The 24,332-nt window shown below is 41.0% G+C and overlaps 1 protein-coding gene across 7 annotated transcripts in view; it reads right to left on the minus strand.

The window, feature by feature from the left end:
- The window catches only part of DNMBP (dynamin binding protein), a 107,061-nt gene that overhangs the window by 67,437 nt on the left and 15,292 nt on the right, over window positions 1-24,332 (minus strand). Inside the window, exon 1 of one of the 7 annotated variants that reach the window (XM_019804913.2) lies at window positions 33-1,185. The exons of the other annotated variants lie outside the window; for them this stretch is intronic. The gene's annotated coding sequence lies outside the window, so the exon portion shown is untranslated. Of the gene's footprint in view, window positions 1-32; window positions 1,186-24,332 lie in introns of those variants that run through there. 7 annotated transcript variants of the gene reach the window in all.

A 24,332-nucleotide genomic window follows, 5' to 3' on the forward strand; every position in this document is an offset into this window, starting at 1 on the left:
AGAGATGGAGGAGCCAGCGGGCATGTGCTCACCTGTACGCGCTCAGCCATGTCAGCAACCTCTCCCCCTAGGTCTTCCGCAAGGAGCGGCTGGCGCTCTCCAGAGTGTCCACGCCTCAAGTCTATCCACCTCTATTCACCTCAAGTATCTATCTGATATTGTTAGCGATGAGGATTCTAACTTTCATCTCACATACAACTATGACGATATCGAAAAGCACTAAAAGCCTAATTACAAAGAAAAACATCGTTATAGCTCCACTGAGTTTATTATCTAAGAAAACAGTGATGTGGACAAACATTTTAGGCATATAATAAATAATTGAGTATATTAATGTGGGGGTACCTTTAAGATATTAATGAATCATGCAACACAATTCAACATTGCATATTTAACTTGTACCGCTGAGTAAAAGGAGCTTATCTTTGTGTTACTGGAACATTTTTCTATAATGAGATGACTTGGGTCCACAGTGGAAAAGAGAAGTGGCCAATAACGTTCCCCACATCCTCTGCCCTTTCTTACCATGTATTTTCTTTAAGTATAAAAGTCTAATTATAATTACATGCTGAGGAGGCCCATAATGGGAATGCAAAGTAACCAGGTGGGTGGAGTCTGAGACCAAGGTTCAAATGCCAGCACCACTGTTTATTAGTTATTTCACCTTGGATATACTCCTTCAACTCTCCGGGCTAGTTTCCTGTTCAGAAAAATGGGGATAATTATACATTCATAATCATCATCAAGAGGATGATGATAATGATCAAAATAATTATAACAATGCCCGGTATTTACTGAGCATTTACTATGTGCCACGCACTGTACTATGTATTTCCTTCACTGAGTCCTCACAACAATCCTATCGTGTATCATTGGTTTCCATTTTGCAGATGCAGCCGCAGGCTCAGAGAGGTGATGTAATCTGTCCAAGGTCACGCAGTAAGTCAGAGACAGAAGCGAAGTGCAAACCCAGATCTGTCTCCGAGGAGACAGTGTGCTGCTGGTGTGAGAGCACCTACGACGGGGCTGGTCCAGGAGGTGCTCGATAAATGTTACAGCTTATTACTAACTGTTCCTTCCGTAATCAGCTACAAGCTCGGCTCTCACGGATACATCACCACCAGAGAATGTGCTATTCCAAGTACAGAAACACCACAGAATTTACCATTTCAACATGTCAAAACCTGGTTTAGCTTTGACCACATTTAAAAATAGACCCATCATATACCTCTGCGTTCTGCAACAGGAAGACACTGAACCGGATTTACTTTGACTGACGGATACAAGTCCATTACTCAGACCATGCACCACTGTACGTGCGGTGATGCGTGATACCAGTACTGTGTAACTCTGGGGTCTTTCTGCTGTCAGTTATCTCCTCTGACAGCTTTTCCACCCGCTCTCTAGATTGCTGTTCATACTCTGTCGGGGAGAGAAGACCACACAGACACCGCCCAAATTATTAGAAGTTCCCGGATACGTAAGAAGTAAACAAGCTCTGAGGAAACGCTAACAAACTCTTCTGCGGCGGTCAACTACAAGTGTTAGTTAGCTAGAGTTTCTCAACAGCTATTTTTCATGTGCTCTGAGGCCCCTTTCTTATTTTCTGGCTGTTCTCCAAACGGCTGGAGTTGCCAGATGTCAGATTTCCATGTAAGGGTGGTGTCATAAATATATTTTTTTAAACAAGCATAATGTTTTACAAACCTCTTAGCCATCTATATATTATTAACACAACTCGAGGTTGGGCCATGGTGGATATTATTTTCCTCCTTCTAGTCCATTTTCTCAAATTCCATCTCACTCTCAGACTACATAGATCCCTCGTTATCTGAAATGTCAAAGAAAGAATTAGCATACACTCTGTAGGATGAGAGAGAGAGAGAGACCCTATTACACCGAGGAGTGAACTTTGTGATGTGAGAGTTAAAGCTTCTCCCTGACAACCTTCCTGCCGCACCAGAAAGTGACTCAGAAGCAGAGGAGGGTCCGGCTCAAGGAACACTTTTGCTGACTGACTTCCTACCCTGTTGGAATGAGTGCATAGTCGCTGAGGGACACACACCCTGCGAGGATGCCAGAGTGTGACTCAAGGGCAGGATGTGTGTGTGAGACCAGAACGGAGATCTTGGCGCCCTCTGGGTTACGTGGAATGGCATGGTTTCATCTTCGTCTTCTCTGCCCCGGGTGCCCTGTGAAAAGTCACTGTTCCTGTCTGGGCCATTTTAGAGGCCTGGACAGATATTTTGAAACTTAATCATAAATAGCTTATATAAGCTGTTCCACCAACTCCAGATGGAAGGAAAGAACTGCAGAGGAAATCAGAACACAGCTGGGCTTGCGAGAAAGCAGAGGCAAGAGCTGCCCGAGGAGCAGGACGCCAGGGACCTCAGGGAAGTCTGCTGTGAAAACACCATCTTCTTCTCTCTCTGCTGAATGCTCGCACTTCCCTTGCGTTTGAGATACAAAGGTCCTTAATCCTTCAAACTCTTTTAGAACACAGATCCCTATGAGGGGACAGATTTTTGTCTGTTTTGCTCACCGGCCTAGAGCAGTGCTCAGCACATAACATGCTTATAAATTTTTAGCGAGCAAATCATTTATCAAACTTCAGAAAAATATATGAAACTGTTCGTATCAAAATCTCTACTTCTACGTATCTAAAACAAAATTAACCATCTCTTCTCCACAAATGGTTTGACCTTCCGGCTTGTGTAACAGGGTCCTACAAATCCTCCAGAGCAAACACTCCCGTGGGCTGCTTCATCTGCCACAGCCGACGGTACACTCATAGCAACAGCTACCGTCGGAGAATCCGCCGTGTGCCAGACGCCGGGCCAGAAGCCTGAATCGCAGCTGCTTTGCAAGGTAGACAGCAAGGCTCTAGAGCCAGGTGCCCGGGTTCCAATCCCTGGGCCACCCCACGACGGTGTATCTAAACTCTCTAGCGAATCCACTGCTTAGCCAGAACCAGAATTCAGGCCTGTCTGACTCCAGCGCCCACACGGGGGATTTTGTTTTGTTTTGTGTTTTTACTACAGGTATCGCTTCTCTTAAATCCTACTGGTTCTTCCTTCAAAATCTTCTACACTTCCATTTTCCTCTCTTTGGTTCTCCAACATTTTCTTATAAAAATTTTCCAACAGCAAAGTTGAAAGAATTTCACACCCACCACCTGGATTCTAACATTCACATCTTACTGATTACTTTATCACACATCATCTCTCTTTATCCATTTATCACTCCATTATTTTTCGACCCATTGCAAATATTATTTTATTTTTGATGCATTTCAAAATAAACCAGACTTTCCCCTCCAGCACTTCAGCGCATATAGCTTAATGAGGGTCATTATCTGTTTACCTTTTGTTGTCATTGTTTTATTTAAGAGTCATTTTCCTCTTTTCTTGACCAAAGATGTAATTCATTTCTCCCCACTAATCTGTCAATGAACCTGGTTAATCTTTTAAACTGTTGATTTTTACATATTGTTCAGTTGCTTACAAATTCACAAGGTCTTCCTGTTTTCTGTAATTCATTATGTGTTTAACAAATATTTATCAAGCCTAATGGACTCAATCAAATTCCCATGAAGGCCGAACCCACTATTCTTTAAATATTTATTCTCCAATTCTGTTGGTGGCTGACAGGAGTATTCAACTCTCCTCTATTGTCCGAAACAGCTCAACTCCCACTCCAAAGTATCTACCCTACCAAGGGAAAAATAAAACCCTGCAGATAACTGGACCATTAATCTCAGAAGGAGATACCAGGCTTATCTTTCAGTTAGATATCGAGAAAAAAAGAGATTCTTAAATCTACAGTGACATTTTTTAGTGACTCAAGGATATTTTAACATATTTTATCAGCTGATACCTGTGGCAGCTACCTCTTAATCCAGTTTTACCCCCATGATGTGCCAACAAACATTCAAGATATAGTTCCTGCCCCCAAGAAGCTTAGCTTAGTCCCTACCATTTTCCCAAACATGTTCTCTCTCTCAAATAAATAAAATCTTTAAAAAAAAAATGAAATCTTGCTATTTGCCATGACATGGACGGAGCTAGACGGTATTATGCTAAGTGAAATGAGTCAGTCAGAAAGACAAATACCATGATTTCACTCATGTGGAATTTAAGAAATAAAACAAATGAACATAATGGGGGGACAAACTGATGGTTACCGGAGGGGAGGTAGGGGGGTGCGAAACAGGTGAAACAGGTGGTGGGGGTTAAGGAAGGCACTCGTGATGAGCAGCGGGTGTTGTATGCAAGTGACAAATCACTAAAGTCTACACCCGAAACTAATATTGCACTGTATGTCAACAAGCTGGAATTTAAATAAAAATTTGGGGAAAAAATGTGGTATATACAGGCAATGGAATATCATTCAGCCTTAGAAAGGAAGGACAGTCTGACACATGCTAGAATGCGGACGACCCTGAAGACATTATGCTAAGTCACAAAAAGACAAATACTGTGTGATTTCACCTACGTGATGTATCAAGAACAGTCAAACCCAAAGAAACGGAAAGTAGAATGGTGGTTCCCAGGGACTGGCGTGAGGGGGTAGCGGGTCTGGAGTTTCGGTCTGGGGAGATGAAAACTTCTAGAGCTGGCTGGTGGTGATGGCCGCACAGCAAAGCAAATGTGCTGCACGCCACAGGTCTGCGCACTTACACGTGATCAAAACGGGCTCTTTTATGTTACATATATTAACCCCAGTAAACGAGGAGTTTAAAATGTGTGTCATACAAGGGAGAGGACGTGAAGGAAGGCCTGGGGAACTACGGTCACGTTTAATAAGCAACATACCTACAAGTCTGGACATGCGTACTGAAGAATCTCCTGAGATCGCCAACTATGAACTTTTACCCTGATCAATACTGGTATTGCACAGCTTAAAAAGCCATTTCCAAAGCAGTCTTTTGAGAAAAGAGCTGAGCCTGGCTCAGATTGAGGACCCTGAACGATAAGCATGTGCTGGATGTCTTGCATTTCCCCCCTAGGCCTGTCTTCCACCTTCCTCAGCCCAGCACCCTGCAACTGTGCTGCTCAGAGCTGACCCCCCAAGAACTGCATCAAGGCGCCCCCTTGCCTCTGGCTTCCAGTTGGGTTCAGCCAACGGGTGGCACAACAGAAGAGCTGACAGCAGAAGGATGGTAAGGGGAGAGGGGTATTTATTCCCCTGGCTCCTTCCCTGCTGGGCTGTCAGTCGGCTCCCGGTTCCCTGCCCCTTCCGGCCTGGTTGCTAGCCTGGGGTTGTTATATACCCCAAACCTATCCACTGCATTCTAAGTAGGACCTCCTCAAATGACCCAACATCAGCATGCCTTCCATATTCTGCTAAGCCCGTGATGGATACACGCCCGAAGGGATTTTCAGGATTTCTGAGAACTGTGCATGAAAAAAATGGGGACCAAGAATAGAGAAAACTGTAAAACTGGTTTCCTAAATCTACCACTATAAATCCAGGTGAAAAATAAGAGCTAGAGATGTAAATTTTGAAAACTTCAAAAAATATTTATAAAGATATTGATATGTGGATTACGCCACTAAAAAAATAGTCCCACTTTTGATGGATGTGGTGCACGGGACCCAAAGTCTAAATTCTCATTTGGAAACTCTGAGCCATCTATTCTACTACTAGGAAAGTAGGACCCAATGTGTAAGAGTTTTGAAAATTTATTCTTTGAAAAAGCACTGGTGACGCTTTCAATATTCTTCCTAATATTTCCTAATTCATAGTGTAAGTCTAAATTCTGGGATTCCAGGACAAAATTTCTGAAGGGGTTTCCTTAACAAAAGACTGCAGTTTCTCCTTGTTTGCTCCTGCAGAGGGGGAGCCCTGGCACACACACAGGAACATCTCTGCCTACCTGACAAGAGTTGGGGGGAGGGTCTTCATTGTCGGGACTCCCCAGTATAGGTTCCTTCAAAGGACTATGCTTTCATGAGCATGTGGAAATTTCTTTAGGTCTTGCAACTGACTTTCCTGAAAACATTACCTTTTAGGAATGGGAATCCATTTTAAACATTTCACGTCCTGGCAATGAGAAAAAATATTTAACTTCAAAAAGCAATTGTGCAGGGGCGCGTGGGTGGCTCAGTCATTAAGCATCTGCCTTCAGCTCAGTTCATGATCCCAGGGTCCTGGGATTGAGCCCCACAGCGAGTTCCCGGCTCAGCGGGAAGCCGGCTTCTCCCTCTCCCACTCCCCCTGCTTGTGTTCCCTCTCTTGCTGTGTCTCTGTCAAATAAATAAAAAATCTTAAAAAAAAAAAAAAGCAGTTGTGCAGTTCTCTTATTCTTGACAATACAGGGCTAAAAAGAATAGTCTCTTTGCTTTGTGTGAAGGGATCAGAGGTGTCAGAAAATGAAGTTTAAATCTGTTTCAGGAAGGAAATGAGGGAAGCTGGGAAAGCAGCATTTCCTCTTCTGGTTTATGTCACTGGAGTTCACTTTGAACAGAAGGTTAATAGTCACTGCCAGGTGATTACTCAGAGAACTAGCAACGGACGAGGAGGAAAAGTAGAATCCATCTTGACCATGGCGTCCCCCATGAGGCTGAGTAGCACAGTCTGGGTCAACCTGTCCTCCTACAAGAGAATCTTCTGCCTAGTTCTCTAATGCCAACAGCACTGACTCACATGTACTTTGGTTAAATAAGCTATATGGAATGTTGGACTCTTAGGAAAAAATGGAAAGTCAGCTCTGACTTAGGGTGATCAGAGTAATGAGGGCAGAAAAGGAATCTGCTATCATAAACTCTTACAATTTATATTATATTTCGCTGTTTCAAATTGGTCCCAAGTTGGAAGGCAGCAACCTTGGCAGACGGACAGGATATAGATCAGACCTTCCACGAATCACGGAAGGGTCCTTTGGTCTACAACTTGAGGATTTAAACCAAACACTTCTCATCGAAAACAAAGCCGTAGCTACTTTTAAAACACGTGCTTATCTATCTCTATATCAATTCTGTCTTTTTGAAAAATTGCACCGGTGGAGGAAGGTCCCAAGGTTAATAGTTCAGGACCTACCAAGTGTGAAGATACTTCAATTAAAGAAATATTTTCAGATGGGTCAAACTAAGAGTTCTTGAAAGTACTCTCTCCAGGACCTATGTCTTAAACCGTGCATGAATCTCAATTATGGGTGGAAATTTAAGAATTACTGACTCATAAGTAAACACACTGGACATATCTGAGCTAAGCAGCTGAGCAATACATTAAAATTCACAGCTCTGCTATGCTGTGTATGTAATAAATGCCCAGATAACACGTCTGATAGCAGTTGCATAAGTGCAGATGAAGATGAAACTGTAAAGTGAAACTTTCGGGTGAGGTCGCAGATAACAAGGAGCTCCACGAACATGCAAGAACAGGCAGTTTTTAGGACAGTTTCCAGGGAACGCCATTAACCCAGTGTTCCAAACTGTGAGGATATGTTACAGAGATCTCCAAGTAGGCACCTTGTTTCTTTTCCCTATCTGTTTCAAGTACGAGCTAGTTTTTTGCTAAGGAAAAAGATTTAAAAAGACATGAGGAGTTTCTCAGCCTACTTTATAAAATATTCTTGGTATTTTAGAAGGAAGGATCGGAAAAGGAATTCTAAAAACAAAAGATTCTTAGGAAGAAAAATAGGGAGGAAAGAAACTGTCCAGAGTTAAAAGTAGCTAAAACCGTTCTCAGGGTGGGTGACTTAGCTCATTTCAAAGAGCACCACCATCCAAACACCATGGAAAACAGGGACCTGCAGCTTCATAGAAACAAATAACAAAAACGAATACCTGACATTTATAGAAACTAGAGCCACTAAATTTGAAAAGCAAATGTATATATGGAATCTTCCCGTAGCATCTATTTAAGACAAACCAGAGAGTAATGACAAGACAGAGCAAACCCAATGAATGGCTGATTCCTTAGACAGTGTCAATGAGAAGGATTTAATGTCCTAAATCAGAATGTTCAAACCTGGGAGGGAGTTAAGATGGCGGAGGAGTAGGGGACCCCTTTTTCAGCTGGTCCCCTGAGTCGAGCTGGATAGGTACCAGACCACTGAACAGCCACGGAATCAGCCTGAGACGCAGGAAGATACATCTGGATCTCTACAAATGAACATCTCCAGCGCTGAGTATTGACGTACGAAGTGGGGAGCCGTGAAACTGCGCACAGATATCGGAAGATAAACGGAAGGGGGAGGGAGCCGCCGTGTTCGGGCACCGGGAGGTGGTTGCCGCCTTCACGGGGGAGCGGGCGGACTTGCGGACGGCACCGCAAGAAAACAGACTGGGACCGTGAGCCGGGAGCGCACGCCACCAGACATCTCACGGAACTCCGGAACGCCAGTGTGCTCACTGGATCCAGACTGAGACCGGGAGCTCCGGGAGCGCGTGCGGGGCGGCTGGCGGTGTTAGAAACACAAAGGACAGAGACGCGCCGGCCCTGGAAGTGAGGGCTGGNGGCGGGGTTGGAAACACAAAGGACAGAGACGTGCCGGCCCTGGAAGTGAGGGCTGGGACGCCGGGTGTGGGGCGCACATCCTGGGACGCTGCAGGGTTGAGCAGCACCAACAGTAACAGAGTAAAAGTGGCAGGAACATCAGTGGAGAATGGTTGGCGATCCCTCTGTTCTGAGACAGAGGCTGAGATTCGGCCGCTGCTGCTCTCNACTAGAGGCTCTGACGGCCAGGGTCACCGAGGCAGAGGAACGCGTTAGCGAATTGGAGGATGGGTTAGTAGAAGAAAAAACGAAAATAGAAGCTGGTCTTAAAAAAATCCACGCCCACGAATGTAGATTACGGGAGATTACTGACTCTATGAAACGATCCAATGTCAGAATCATCGGCATCCCTGAAGGGGTGGAGAAAAACAGAGGTCTAGAAGAGATATTTGAACAAATTGTAGCTGAAAACTTCCCTAATCTAGCAAGGGAAACAAGCATTCGTGTCCAAGAGGCAGAGAGGACCCCATCCAAGCTCAACCAGGACAAACCTACGCCACGGCATGTCATAGTGCAATTCGCAAATATTAGATCCAAGGATACAGTATTGAAAGCGGCCAGGGCAAAGAAATTTCTCACGTACCAAGGCAAAGGTATCAGGATTACGTCAGACCTGTCTACAGAGACCTGGAATGAGAGAAAGGCTTGGGGGGGCATTTTTAAAGCTCTTTCAGAGAAAAACATGCAGCCAAGGATCCTTTATCCAGCAAAGCTGTCATTCAGAATTGATGGAGAAATAAAGACGTTCCAAAATCGCCAATCATTAACCAATTTCGTAACCACGAAACCAGCCCTACAGGAGATATTAAGGGGGGCTCTATAAAGGTAAAAAGGCCCCAAGAGTGATACAGAGCAGCAAGTCACAACCGATACAAAGACTTTAAAGAGAAATGGCATCATTAAAATCATATCTGTCAATAATCTCTATCAATCTAAATGGCTTAAACTCTCCCATAAAACGCCACAGGGTTGCAGATTGGATAAAAAGACATGACCCATCCATTTGCTGTCTACAAGAGACTCATTTTGAACCCAAAGATGCATTCAGACTTAGAGTAAGGGGATGGAGTACCATCTTCCACGCAAATGGACCTCAAAAGAAAGCTGGAGTAGCAATTCTCATATCAGATAGACTGGATTTTAAACTAGAGGCCATAGAGAGAGATACAGAAGGGCACTATATTATTCTTAAAGGAAGTATTCAACAAGTGGATATGACAATTATTAATATATATGCCCCCAACAGGGGAGCAGCAAGATACACAAGCCAACTCTTAACCAAAATAAAGAGACATATAGATAAGAACACAGTAATAGTAGGGGACCTCAACACCCCACTATCAGAAATAGACAGAACACCCTGGCAAAAACTAAGCAAAGAATCAAAGGCTTTGAATGCCATACTCGACGAGTTGGACCTCATAGATATATATAGAACACTACACCCCAGAACCAAAGAATACTCATTCTATTCAAATGCCCATGGAACATTCTCAAGAATAGATCATGCTCTGGGACACAAAACAGGTCTCAGCCAATACCAAAAGATTGAAATTATCCCCTGCATATTCTCAGACCACAACGCTCTGAAATTGGAACTCAACCACAAGGAAAAACCTGGAAGAAACTCAAACACTTGGAGGCTAAGAACCATCCTGCTCAAGAATGACTCGATAAACCAGGAAATCAAAAAACAAATTAAACAATTTATGGAGACCAACGAGAATGAATACACAACGGTCCAAAACCTATGGGATACTGCAAAGGCAGTCCTAAGGGGGAAATACATAGCCATCCAAGCCTCACTCAAAAGAATAGAAAAATCTAAAATGCAGTTTCTATATTCTCACCTCAAGAAACTGGAACAGCAACAGAGGGACAGGCCTAACCCACTGACAAGGAAGGAGTTGACCAAGATTAGAGCAGAAATCAATGAATTAGAGACCAGAACCACAGTAGAGCAGATCAACAGGACTAGAAGCTGGTTCTTTGAGAGAATCCATAAAATTGATAGACCACTGGCAAAACTTGTCCAAAAACAAAGAGAAAGGACTGAGATTATTAAAATTATGACTGAAAAGGGAGAGGTCACGACCAGCACCATTGAAATTGCAAGGATTATTAGAAACTTTTATCAACAGCTATATGCCAAAAAACTAAACAATCTGGAAGAGATGGAGGCCTTCCTGGAAACCTATAAACTACCAAGACTGAAACAGGAAGAAATAGATTTCTTAAATAGGCCAATTAACTATGAAGAAATTGAGTCAGTGATAAACAACCTTCCAAATAATAAAACTCCAGGCCCAGACGGTTTTCCTGGGGAATTCTACCAAACATTCAAAGAAGAAATAATACCTATTCTCCTAAAGCTATTTCAAAAAATAGAAACAGAAGGAAAGCTACCAAACTCATTCTATGAGGCTAATATTACCTTGATCCCCAAACCAGGCAAAGACCCCCTCAAAAAGGAGAATTACAGACCGATTTCTCTAATGAATATGGATGCCAAAATCCTCAACAAGATCCTTGCTAATAGAATCCAACAGTACATTAAAAGGATTATCCATCATGACCAAGTGGGATTCATACCTGGGATGCAAGCATGGTTCAACACTCGCAAATCAATCAATGTGATACATCATATCAACAAGAAAAGACTCAAGAACCATATGATCCTCTCAATTGATGCAGAAAAAGCATTTGACAAAATACAGCATCCTTTCCTGATTAAAACCCTTCAGAGTGTAGGAATAGAGGGTACATTTCTCAATCTCATAAAAGCCATCTATGAAAAGCCTACTGCAAGCATTATTCTCAATGGGGAAAAGCTGGAAGCCTTTCCCTTAAGATCAGGAACACGACAAGGATGCCCACTCTCGCCACTATTATTCAACATAGTACTAGAAGTCCTTGCAACAGCAATCAGAAGACAAAAAGGGATCAAAGGTATCCAAATCGGCAAAGAAGAAGTCAAACTGTCTCTCTTTGCAGATGACATGATACTCTATATGGAAAACCCAAAGGAATCCACTCCCAAACTATTAGAAGTTATAGAACAATTCAGTAAGGTGGCAGGATACAAAATCAATGCCCAGAAATCAGTTGCATTTCTATACACGAATAACGAGACTGAAGAAAGAGAAATTAGGGAATCCATCCCATTTACAATAACACCAAAAACCATGCGTTACCTTGGAATTAACTTAACCAGAGACGTAAAGGACCTATATCCTAGAAACTATAGATCACTTTTGAAAGATATTGAGGAAGACATAAAAAGATGGAAAAATATTCCATGCTCATGGATTGGAAGAATTAACATAGTTAAAATGTCCATACTACCCAGAGCAATCTACACTTTCAATGCTATCCCGATCAAAATACCGAGGACATTTTTCAAAGAACTGGAACAAATAGTCCTTAAATTTGTATGGAACCAGAAAAGGCCCCGAATCTCCAAGGAACTGTTGAAAAGGAAAAACAAAGCTGGGGGCATCACAATGCCGGATTTCGAGCTGTACTACAAAGCTGTGATCACAAAGACAGCATGGTACTGGCACAAAAACAGACACATCGACCAATGGAACAGAATAGAGAACCCAGAAATGGACCCTCGGCTCTTTGGGCAACTAATCTTTGATAAAGCAGGAAAAAACATCCGGTGGAAAAAAGACAGTCTCTTCAATAAATGGTGCTGGGAAAATTGGACAGCTACATGCAAAAGAATGAAACTTGACCACTCTCTCACACCATACACAAAAATAAACTCCAAATGGATGAAAGACCTCAATGTGAGACAGGAATCCATCAAAATTCTAGAGGAGAACATAGGCAACAACTTCTATGACATCGGCCAGAGCAACCTTTTTCACGACACATCTCCAAAGGCAAGAGAAATAAAAGATAAAATGAACTTATGGGACTTTATCAGGATAAAGAGCTTCTGCACAGCCAAGGAAACAGTCAAAAAAACTAAGAGACAGCCCACGGAATGGGAGAATATATTTGCAAAGGACACCACAGATAAAGGACTGGTATCCAAGATCTACAAAGAACTTCTCAAACTCAATACACGAGAAACAAATAAACAAATCATAAAATGGGCAGAAGATATGAACAGACACTTTTCCAATGAAGACATACAAATGGCTAACAGACACATGAAAAAATGTTCAAAATCATTAGCCATCAGGGAAATTCAAATCAAAACCACACTGAGATACCACCTTACGCCAGTTAGAATGGCAAAGATAGACAAGGCAAGAAACAACAATTGTTGGAGAGGATGTGGAGAAAGGGGATCCCTCCTACATTGTTGGTGGGAATGCAAGTTGGTACAGCCACTCTGGAAAACAGTGTGGAGGTCCCTTAAAAAGTTAAAAATTGAACTACCCTATGACCCAGCCATTGCACTACTGGGTGTTTACCCCAAAGATACAGACGTAGTAAAGAGAAGGGCCATATGCACCCCAATGTTCATAGCTGCATTGTCCACAATAGCCAAATCATGGAAGGAGCCGAGATGCCCTTCAACAGATGACTGGATTAAGAAGCTGTGGTCCATATATACAATGGAATATTACTCAGCTATCAGAAAGAACGAGTTCTCAACATTTGCTGCAACATGGATGGCACTGGAGGAGATAATGCTAAGTGAAATAAGTCAAGCAGAGAAAGACAATTATCATATGGTTTCTCTCATCTATGGAACATAAGAACTAGGAGGATCGGTAGGGGAAGAAAGGGATAAAGAAAGGGGGGGTAATCAGAAGGGGGAATGAAGCATGAGAGACTATGGACTCTGAGAAACAAACTGAGGGCTTCAGAGGGGAGGGGAGTAGGGGAATGGGATAGACCGGTGATGCGTAGTAAGGAGGGCATGTATTGCATGGTGCACTGGGTGTTATATGCAACTAATGAATCATCGAACTTTACATCAGAAACCAGTGTTGTACTGTATGGTGACTAACATAATATGATAAAAAAAAATTTTTTAAAAAAAAGAATGTTCAAACCTAAGATTCAACAATGGAAAGGGGGCAAAAGCAGGATATGTAAAGCAAATGATGTATCTACATGGAAACCTTGAATCTGGGAGTGACACATTACAAATAGTAGCTGGGATAAGATAAAAGGAGAACAAAACAGGTGGGAGAGTTATATTACAAACTGTTGTGATAGAAAACAAAGATGACATTTTAATAAGAAGATTACAAAATTGCTACAGAAACAAACAGTAGTATCTGGTATTTTATAATAAGCTGGAATGCTGATTCCCTAAGAAATGGAAAATGCATGCAATCACAGGGCAATTAATTAACTATGTCCTAGAGATCGCACAGTGTCTTTTGCTGGGCCTTCCGGGCAGCTAGCGTGTCTGATCATTGTGATTCCTGCCAAAAGAAATGACTTCAGGACTTTGCTTCAGTTCTGCATACCATTTTGTTTTGCGTTTTTTTTTTTTAAGGCATGAATAAGTGAGTTTTACCAAATGTTTTTTCTGAATCTACTGAGAGAATGTTTTTTCTCCTTTATTCTGTTAATGTGGCAAATTACATTGATTTTTCAAATGTTAAGTCACCCTTGCATTCCTGGAATAAACTCTATTTGCTTATGATGTAGTCTTCTTTTTAAATTTTTTTTTTTGTAATCTCTACACCAACCTGGGGCTCGAACTCAAGACCCTAAGATCAAGAGTCGCACACTCCTCCAACTGAGCCAGCCAGGTGCCCCTAATATTCTTTTTATATGGTGTGAATTTTGATTTGCTACTATTTTGTTGAAGATTTTAAACCTATATTCCCAAGGGATTAGTCTGTAATCTTTTCTTTAAATGCCCTTTTTAGATTTGTGTATATGGGATAGGCTAGCCACATGACGAACAGAGAAGTGTTCCTTTCTCTATTTTCTGAAAAAGTCTATGTTTCAACCTTAAATATTTGATAGAATTCATCAGTAAAGTAACCTGGGCCTATAAAACTACAAGGAAGGGTATTTAATTAAATATTCAATACTTTTAGCAGATATAGGGCTATTCAGATTTTCCATTTCTTCTTCTCTCAGTTTTAGTAAGTTGTGTTTTTCAAGAAATGTGTCCATTTAATCCAAGCTATCAAATTTGCTGGCATATTGTTCATAATATTCCTTTATTAACCTTTTAATATCTGCATGATCTGTAACGATATTGGAAATTTTTGTTTTCTCTCCTTTTTTCTTAGTCTTGCTAGAGGGTTATCAATTTTGTGGATCTTTTCAAAGAATCAACTTTTGGCACTGTTAAATGTCTATTGTTTGCTTTCTGTTTCACTGATTTTTTTCTTTTATCTTTGTTATGTCCCTGCTTCAACCTTGGGTTTAATTTGTTCCATCTTTTTCTCATTCCTGTGAATGCTTAGACAATAGATTTTAAGTCTTTCTTCTTTTTAAATATAAGCACCTAAAGCTATGAATTTCCCTGTAAACACTGCATTAGCTGCATCCCAGATTCTGATATGATGCTTTCACTTTCATTCAACCAAAAAGTCTAATTTCCCATATGATTTCTTCTTTTAAATATGGGTTACTTAGAAGTACATTGTTTACTTTCCAAAGACTCCATATATCCAGTGATCTTTCTATTATTAATGTCCAGTCTAATTCTGCTGCAGTCAAGAAATGTACTGTGGGGGTGCCTGGGTGGCTCAGTCGTTAAGTGTCTGCCTTTGGCTCAGGTCATGATCTCAGGGTCCTGGGATTGAGCCCGGCATCAGGCTCCCTGCTCAGTGGGAAGCCTGCTTCTCCCTCTTCCACTCCCCCTGCTGGTGTTCCCTCTCTCGCTGTCTCTGTCCAATATATAAATAAAATCTTAAAAAGAAAGAAGAAGAAGAAAATAAATATACTTTGTATTATTTTAAATTCAGTGAGGTGTTTTAAGGCCCAGCATATGGTCTGTCTTCGTGACTGCTCTATGCTCACTTTTGCAGTTGTTGAGAATAGTGTTCTATAAATGTCAGTTAGGTTAAGGTGACTGATGGTGGCATTCAGATCATAAATATCTTTGTTGATTTTTTTCTACTTGCTCTGTCAATAACTGAGAAAGGGGTATTAAACCCCTAATTCTTAATGGAATTTGTTTTTCTCTTTAATTCTGTTGGTTTTGCTTCAAGTATTTTGAAGCTCTGTTATTAGAACATTTAGAATTTTTCATTTTGATGAATTGACTCTTTTATCATAACAATATGTCCCTCTTTATCTTGTTAACACTCCTTACCTTGAAGTCTACTTTCTCTGACACCAGTATAGCCATGCCAGCTTTTTCCTTACTGTTTACATGGTTTTTTTTTTTACTTTCAACATATCTATACCTTTATATTTAAAGTACCTCTCTTTTTTCCTTCACCTTTATGAAGATATAATTGACATATGACATTGTGTAAGTTTAAGGTACACAATGTGATGATTTGATACATGTATATATTGCAAAATGATTACAATAAGATTAGTTAAGATGTCCACCACCTCACAATTAGAACTTTTTTGCAGTGAGAACACTTAAAATCTACTCTTTTAGCAATTTTTGAGTATATAATACAGTGTTAACTATATAGTCACCATGCTGTATATTATATCCCCAGAACTTACTCATTTTATAACTGGAAGTTTGTACTCTTTGACCAATGTCCTCCCATTTCTCTCACTCCTCAGCTGCTGACAACCGTCATTCTACTCAATGTTTCTATGATTTTGGCTTTTTTAAAGATTCTACATATAAGTGAGTTCACAAAGTATTTGTCTTTCTCTGACTTATTTCTAAAATACCTCTCTTTTAAACAGTTAATCGTTAACCCTGATCACTTATACTTTTAAATTAGAATATTTAGACCATTTACATTTAACGTTATTGAAATGGCATTTGTTTTCTACTTGTCACGTGTGTTTGTTCCTTCCTTCCTGCCTTATTTCAAGCTAATCAAATATTTTTTAGTAATCCATTTCATTTCCTCTATTGGCTTCTTAGCTATACCTCTGGGTTTCTCAATGGTTGTTCTAGGAATTACAATTTGCATCAAATTAGAATTAATAGTATACCACTTTACATACAATGTATGAACTATACAACAGTATAATGCCATTTATCACCCCATGCTGTCCTTTGTGTTATTTTTGTCATATATACTTCTTCTACATTTTTGTGGTAGTCTTAAAGTATCTGTACAAATTTTTAGATACTGCTCCCTTCAAAGAGAGGAGCTTAATCCCTCTCCTCTTGATTGTGGGCTTTCCTATTGACTCATTTCTAAACTACAGAATGTGGTGGTGCTGACAGAGTGTGATTTCCAATACTAAGTTGTAAGGACACTCAGGCAGCCTTATGGAGAAACCCACGTGGTAAAAATGAGGCCTCCTGTCAACAGCCTTGTAAGATCTAGAAGGAGATCCTAGAGCCCAGTCAAGCCTGCAGATGAATGCAACCCCAGACAACATCCTGATGGCAACTCATCACAGACTCTGAGCCAGAACTACTCAGTTAAGCCACTCTTGAATTCCTAACCAACAGAAACTGTAAGATAATACATATTTATTGTTTTAAGCTATTAACTTTGGAGATAATTATACAGCAATAAATAATCGATGCAATATATTAGAACACCCATAATGCAATGCTATTTTTGTTAAAAACAGTTGTTTTTTAAATAAAGAAAAGTTACAATGCTATTTTTGTTATCAACAGTTTTTTAAAAAAAGAAAGAAAGAAAGAAAAGTCTTTCACATTTGCCTATATAACTACCATTTCTAATGTTCTGTATTCCTTTCTAAAGATCTGAGTTTCCTTCTGGTATCACTTCAGTCTAAAGAACATCCTTTAGCATTTCTTACAGTATTAAGTCTGCTGGCAACAAATGCTCCCAACTTTCATTTATCTGAAAATATTTTTTTAATATTTATTTGAGAGAGAGACCGCGCATGCATGCCAGTGCATGAGTGGAGGGAAGGGCAGAGGGAGAGAATTCCAAGCGGATGTCGAGCTGAGTGCAGAGCTTGATGTGGGACTTGATCTTATGACCCTGAAATCATGATCTGAGTCCAAACCAAGGGTTGGACACCCAACCGACTGTGCCACCCAGGTGCCCCTCTCTGAAAATATTTTTATTTCACTCTCATATCTTTTTCTATGTATCTTTTCTTCCTCTGGCTACTCTTACAATTTTTCTCTTTAAGTTTGGTTTTCAGCAGGTGAGTACAATGCTCAGGTGTAGTTTTCTTCATATTTACTGTTTGAGGTTCAGAGTTTTTTGGATTGTGAGTTGATATTTGTCACTAAATTTGGGGAAATTGTGGTCATTATTTCTTCAAATATGATTTCTTCCTTGTCTTTTTTTTTTAAGATTTTATTTATTTATTTGACAGAGAGACAGCCAGTAGAGAGGGAACACAGGCAGGGGGAGTGGGAGAGGAAGAAGCAGGCTCCCAGCAGAGGAGCCTGATGTGGGGCTCGATCCCAGAACGCCGGGATCACACCCTGAGCCGAAGGCAGACGCTTAATGACTGAGCCACCCAGGCGCCCCTCTTCCTTGTCTTTCTTCCCATCTTTATGGGACTCTAATTAGACATATGTTAAACTACTTGATATTGTCTCACAGTCATTATAGCTTTGCTATCCTGCCCCCAACCTTTTTGCTCTTGGCTTTTCGGTTTGGATAAATTCTATTTATCTGCCTTCTAGCACATTGGCCTCTTTTTTCTGCATGTCTCTCTTGCTCTCATAAAGCCATCTGGTTAATATTTATTTTAGCTATTGTACTTTTCAGTTCTAGAATTTCCATTTGGCTCTTTTTAATAGTTCCGTTTCTCTGCTAATGTTTCCCATCTATTCATTAACTATGTCCATCTCTGCTTTTAAATATCTGAACACATTTACATCAGCTGCTTTAAATTCTTTGTGTGCTAAATCCATCATGTGGGACATCATATATCTTTTTCTCCATAGTATGGGTCACATTTTTGCTTGTCATATTTTTACTTCTTTTATTTCGGTAATTTTTATTGTATGCTAACTATCGTGGGTTAAATGTTGTGCAAAGCCTGGATTATGCTGTTTTCCTTTAATGGGTGTTGAATTTTGATTTGATAAGCAGTTAAACTAATGGAAGATCCTTTTGATCCTGTTAGGTTTGGTTTTATGCCACATCAGGTGGGTCTACTTTGGTTTTGTCCCTAGTCTTAAGGTACAGCCTTTACTCTAGGGTGTTGTTCTCACTCCTAAAGTTGTCCTATCTGGGGTCCCAAATGAATGCCTTAAGTGCTCATCAAGGTCTCTCACTCTGGCTGGACTAGAACTCCAACATTTCTGAGCACTGAGCCCCCCTCAGGTGTCTCTGTTCACCTCTCAGCCCCACAGCAGCCACTCTGTGTCAGGTCTCACAGAGTCTTGCCCTGTGCACGCCCAGCCCGGCCCTTGGCCAAGCAAGTGAGGGAAATCCCTGAGCAGATTCCTGTTCCCTATACCCATATGCCGCTCCCTCTCCTCCTGTACCCTGTCCTACAAATCAGCCTTCTTGGTAGCCTCAAACTCTAATCTCTTCCTCCTCTGTTCAGTGAGACCATTGCTCCACTTCCCTGGGCTGGTTGGGAAAATGTCCCCAGGCAAAGAGCCAGGATGAATATGGGGTTCACCTGGTGTTTCCTTTCTCTCAAGGATCACGGACCTGTGTTGCCTATTGTTTAATGCCTGAAAACAGCTGCCTCATGTTTTTCCCAGTTTTACAGTTGTTCACAGTGAGGATATAAGTAGGACACTGGTTTTTCCATCAAAGACAGAAACATTTCATAGCATTTTGTATTTGCAAATGTTTCATATTCTAATCTATGAGTCAGAAAGGTTTAATATCTTTTTCTAACTCTAAATTTTAAACTCTCTGAATTTTGCATATGTGAATAGTAGGTTTTCCCATAACATTAGGAGACAAGCACTGTAAAGACACAGCTCCCCCTTCAGGCTCTAGCATGCAGGTCCAGGAATCTCTCTGATACTACTGGGTGCAGGGAAGGAAGGGCTCCAAGGATGCCTAAAATCAAATTTTCCAACAGCCAGGCAGAAGGGAACTTAGAATAGGTAAAATATGACTTAGATAAATAAAGAAATATTTAGGGGCACGTGGGTGGCTCAGTCAGTCACGTGTCTGCCTTCGGCTCAGGTCATGATCCAGAGTCCTGGGATCGAGTCCTACATTGGACTCCTTGCTCAGCAGGGAGTCTGCTTCTGCCTCTGCCCTTTACCCTGCTTGTGCTCTCTCTCGCTCGCTCTCTCAAATAAATAAAATCTAAAAAAAAAAAGAAATATTTCGTGTCTTTACACCATAGTGCTATGAAATAAAATTGATAGCAGCAACACAGAATAAAACAAGAACCAGTGAATCAGTGGCTCAGTGGAGCACCGTAACTGACACTTTGTTCCAATCCTCTAACAACACCTTTGACATCCCTCTACAACTTTTAGTCATTTTTATCCCCATGTCTATTCGCCTCTGTATTCATGCCTTGCTCAGCTATTTCTTGTGTTTATAATACATACTCTTGTAGATCAAATTGTTATTCAAATTCATCACCATCTTTACAACAGAATTATGGACCCACACCCTTTGCTGTGTGATTATTCAGAGCCTCCCACTGTGGGCAGAGTATAGCTCCCTGTCACATTTCTGTTGGACTTGGCCATGTGACTTGCTTTGACAAATGGAGTGCCAGTGGAAAGGACATGAGCAGCAGCTTTAAACCATATTTTATGGTTTGGCCTGTCCCCTTGTGCTCTAATAACCCACCACGAGAAGAGCATCCCCTGGGAAGCTGCTGCCCCTTCAGCCAGGCCCCAGAATGAAGACAAGGGGAAAGAGACTCGAACCCAAATGAAAGCTTGTTGAGTTCTACCTGGCCCAGCCTAGATCAGCCAAACTGCAGCCAGACTTCAGACCCAGGAGGATGAAAGTAAATGGTTGTTGGGATAAACCACTGAGATTTTAAACTTACCCGTTACACAGCCAAAAAATTAAAATTAAAAAAAAAAAAAAGATACGATATAGATGCTAGATGTTTTGCCTGGATGAGCTGGGCACCTCACTCTTCCATCAAACACACATAACTCTTATTATCTGGATAAACTCCTATTATCTTTTAAGATCCAACTCAAACAGTACCTCCTCTGTGAAGCCTATGGGATTAGGCCTTATCTTCTACACACTCTACAGGGCAAGGATCCTTTTTGTCTGTTTTATTCACTGATGTATATCAAGCACCTAGAGCAGTGTCTGGTACATCGCAGGCCCACCCGAAATATCTGCAAAATCAATGACTGAACACACCGAACTGCTCTAAGTTCTATACCAAAATATAATATCACATTCCCAATTATCACGTTATTCTTTCCCACAGAGCTCTATGGGGTCTCATAGGCCTCACTTCCAGGTCAGGGAGGGTTGGGTTTTGATTTTTTAGGTACTTGGAAGCATCTGAAATATCTGAGTAGGCAAGCAGATGCTTAGAATCAGAATTGGTTGCAAGTGATTGAGCACCCCCAAATAAAAGGGGGGGAAAGAGTGTGGGAATGTATGTGTGTGTATATATATAATTTTTTTCAGATGAAGACAAAGGTATTCTAAGGAAAATCATTCTGCTTGTTTCTTTTGATATCATTTTAAAAACAGGTTTATTAAGTTATAATTCACATACTATACAATTCATCCGCTTAAAGTACACAATTCAATGTATTTTAGTATACTCTCAGAGTAGTGCAACTTTCACCATTATCAATTTTAGAGCACTTTCACTGTCTCAAAAAGAAACTCCTTACCCATCAGCGGTCACTTTCTATTTCCCCCCCAGCAGTCTCCCCACCCAGCCCACCCCACTTCCCGGCAACCAGTAATTGACTTTCTATAAATTACTATCCTACACACACACTCTGTAGAGATAAGCCTATTCTGGACATTTCGCATAAATGGAATCATACAGTATGTGGTCTTTTGTGACTGGTTTCTTTCATTTAGTGTAACGTTTTCAAGGTCTTCATATCATTTTCAAATATAAATATAATTAGCTTAAAACATATGTAATAATTAAGAGCACAGACTACAAAGCCACACTGCCCAGATTTATATTCTAGCTCCATCCCTTATTAGAATGATATGATTTGAGGCGAGTTACTTAACTTCTCTGTGCCTTCCTCATCTGTAAAATGGATTTTATAATAGAACCTGCCTCGTAGGGTCATAGTGAAATTGAAATGAGTTAATATACATAAGGCATTTAGAATAGTGCCTTACATATACTAAGCATTATACAGGTGTTGGCTGCTATTATTATTATTATCTGGGTTAAAGAGAAAGGGATTGTGGATAGATATTCTCAGAATCCTTTTCATAGCTTAGGATGTGTTTTGGTATTCAATAGGTTTGAAAATGAGTGTCTCAGCAGGAAGAAACAGGGAATGAGTGCTAATGAGTACAGGGGGAAGCAAATGTCCTGGGATTAGATAGTGGCTATGGTTGCACAATTTTGTGAATACAATTTTTTTTTAAAGATTTTTATTTATTTATTTGACAGAGATAGAGACAGCCAGCGAGAGAGGGAACACAAGCAGGGGGAGAGGGAGAGGAAGAAGCAGGCTCATAGCGGAGGAGCCTGATGTGGGGCTTGATCCCATAACGCCGGGATCACGCCCTGAGCTGAAGGCAGACGCTTAACTGCTGTGCCACCCAGGTGCCCCTTGTGAATACAATTTAAAAACCCCTTTCAACTGTATACTTTTTAAGAGGGTGAATTTTATGGTGAGTTATAGATCAAATTTTTAAATTGAGTGTCTTTCCTATTTCAGCAATCACTATACTTGAGGCAAAATAGTGAAGACATACATGAATATTCCACCTTGAAAAAAGTTAGAAATTTCAATAGCTTCCCTATTCTGCCCATGCAGCACCTCCCCCCATGGTTTCTCCTGTGCTTCATGTTTTGTTTTGTTTTTTTTTTAAGACTTATTTATTTATTTGAGGTGGGGAGGAGCAAACGGAGAGGGAGAGAGCGTTTTAAATAGACTCCGCACTAAGCGAGGGATCCCACGCAGGGCTCAATCTCATGACCCAGAGATCACAACTCTGAGATCACGACCTGAGCCGAAACCAAGAGCCGGATGCTCGAGCAACTGTGCTACCCAGGTGCCCCTCCTGTATTTCATGTTTTAAAAATGTTCTGTACTTGTGTTTTATACCTGTTTCGAGCTGCGATGGAGGGTAAGTGAACAGTGTTTGATTACGTGGACCTTACTGGGCAGAGCTACAATAAAGAACAAACTTAAAAAGAGAAACCACACCAAATTATATTAAGCAATAACTATATTCGTAACAGTGAAGAGCTCAGACTCTAAAAAGAGCACTGGGTTCAATTTCTGGCTCCACCATCTGTGAAGCTGTGCGACACGTGACAAGTTACTTACACACCACTCTCAGCCTTAATTTCCTCATCTGTAAACTGAAGATAGTAGTAGCAATTTACTTGACAGGGTGTTAGGAGGATTCAGTCTGATCACATAGATAAAACATTTAATACACTTCCTGGCAAATAGTAAGGGCTCCTCTATTTTGTAAATGTCAGCTATGAGATGATGATGGTGATGGAAGAGGAGAACTGTCATTCATCACCCAAACTGACTGTAACATACAAAATACAGATGAGGCAGCAACTTCTGGGTGCTGGCTCGCTGCCCAAAATTGCTACAGTCCTCTTGAGAGGAAGGGGGAACAACGTGATTCTGTGGTTACTGGTCACAAGGACAAAGCAATTGACACCCCCTCTACTCTAAGCTCTAAATGAGCTGTGTATTCACAACAGACCCACAAGGATTTGGCAGCAGTTCACAACGAGATCCCTGCTTACAGGTCCAAGGAAACCTTTGCCAAATGCTTTCCAGGGATTAGAAGAGGAATATAAAATTAATTTATTTACTCTTCTAAAAAACATTTAAAAAACTCTGAACTTCTATGGAAATCATTGACACTACTGTTAAATCCCTCAAGTGCATTGAGCTTTTAAAAACTGTTCTTTCAGTCTTGAAATGTACAAATTTGACATCGCTGTTGCCCACGTTAGACCCTCAGCACCTGTCCTTTGGGACTACTGCAATGCCTCCCTACGTGGTTATCTACCACGCTCCCACCTTCTGTTCTGTTTTCCACACTGCAACTAGGATTATCTCTTTAAATACAAAATCCCCTCATTCTCTGCTGCTTGAAGCCCCACAAGGGGACCCCATCCAGCACCTGCAGAAGTATCTCAACCCCCTCGACAGACTGTACAAAGCTCATCCCGACCTGGTCCCTGCTCTCCCAAGTTCTGCCTCATTTCTAGACACTCCCCACCTACCACGCGCCTTCAACTCGAGCCTCACTAAAGTGCTGGCAGCACTCTGTGAGGCACTATAGCTTTACAACTGAGTACAATCGAATTATCTATACCCTGCTTTTCAAACACAATATCTCATGTGTGTGTTGTTGCTATCTGCGGTCAGATGTGAATGTGAAGTGCTTGTTTTCATTGCTAATTGATCCCTGCAAGGAACAACTGTGAACTCTCAAACCACTCTAACACCTTGTGAATAATAAATATATTTTACTGTTACCATTTGGAGTTACCAGAAAAGAACACAGACCAAGTCTGACTCATACCTACAGAATATAAGAATAAAGTCTGAACATACTGGCAAAAGTCAACACAGAGATTTCATTCCTTTATTGTTATCAAACCCTGAAAGCAAACCTCTTACTTAAAATAAGCAAGTCACTAGGAAGATCAGTAGGAGAAGA

The sequence above is a fragment of the Ailuropoda melanoleuca genome, chromosome 6 (genome assembly GCF_002007445.2).
Source record: "Ailuropoda melanoleuca isolate Jingjing chromosome 6, ASM200744v2, whole genome shotgun sequence".
Lineage (NCBI taxonomy): Eukaryota > Metazoa > Chordata > Mammalia > Carnivora > Ursidae > Ailuropoda > Ailuropoda melanoleuca.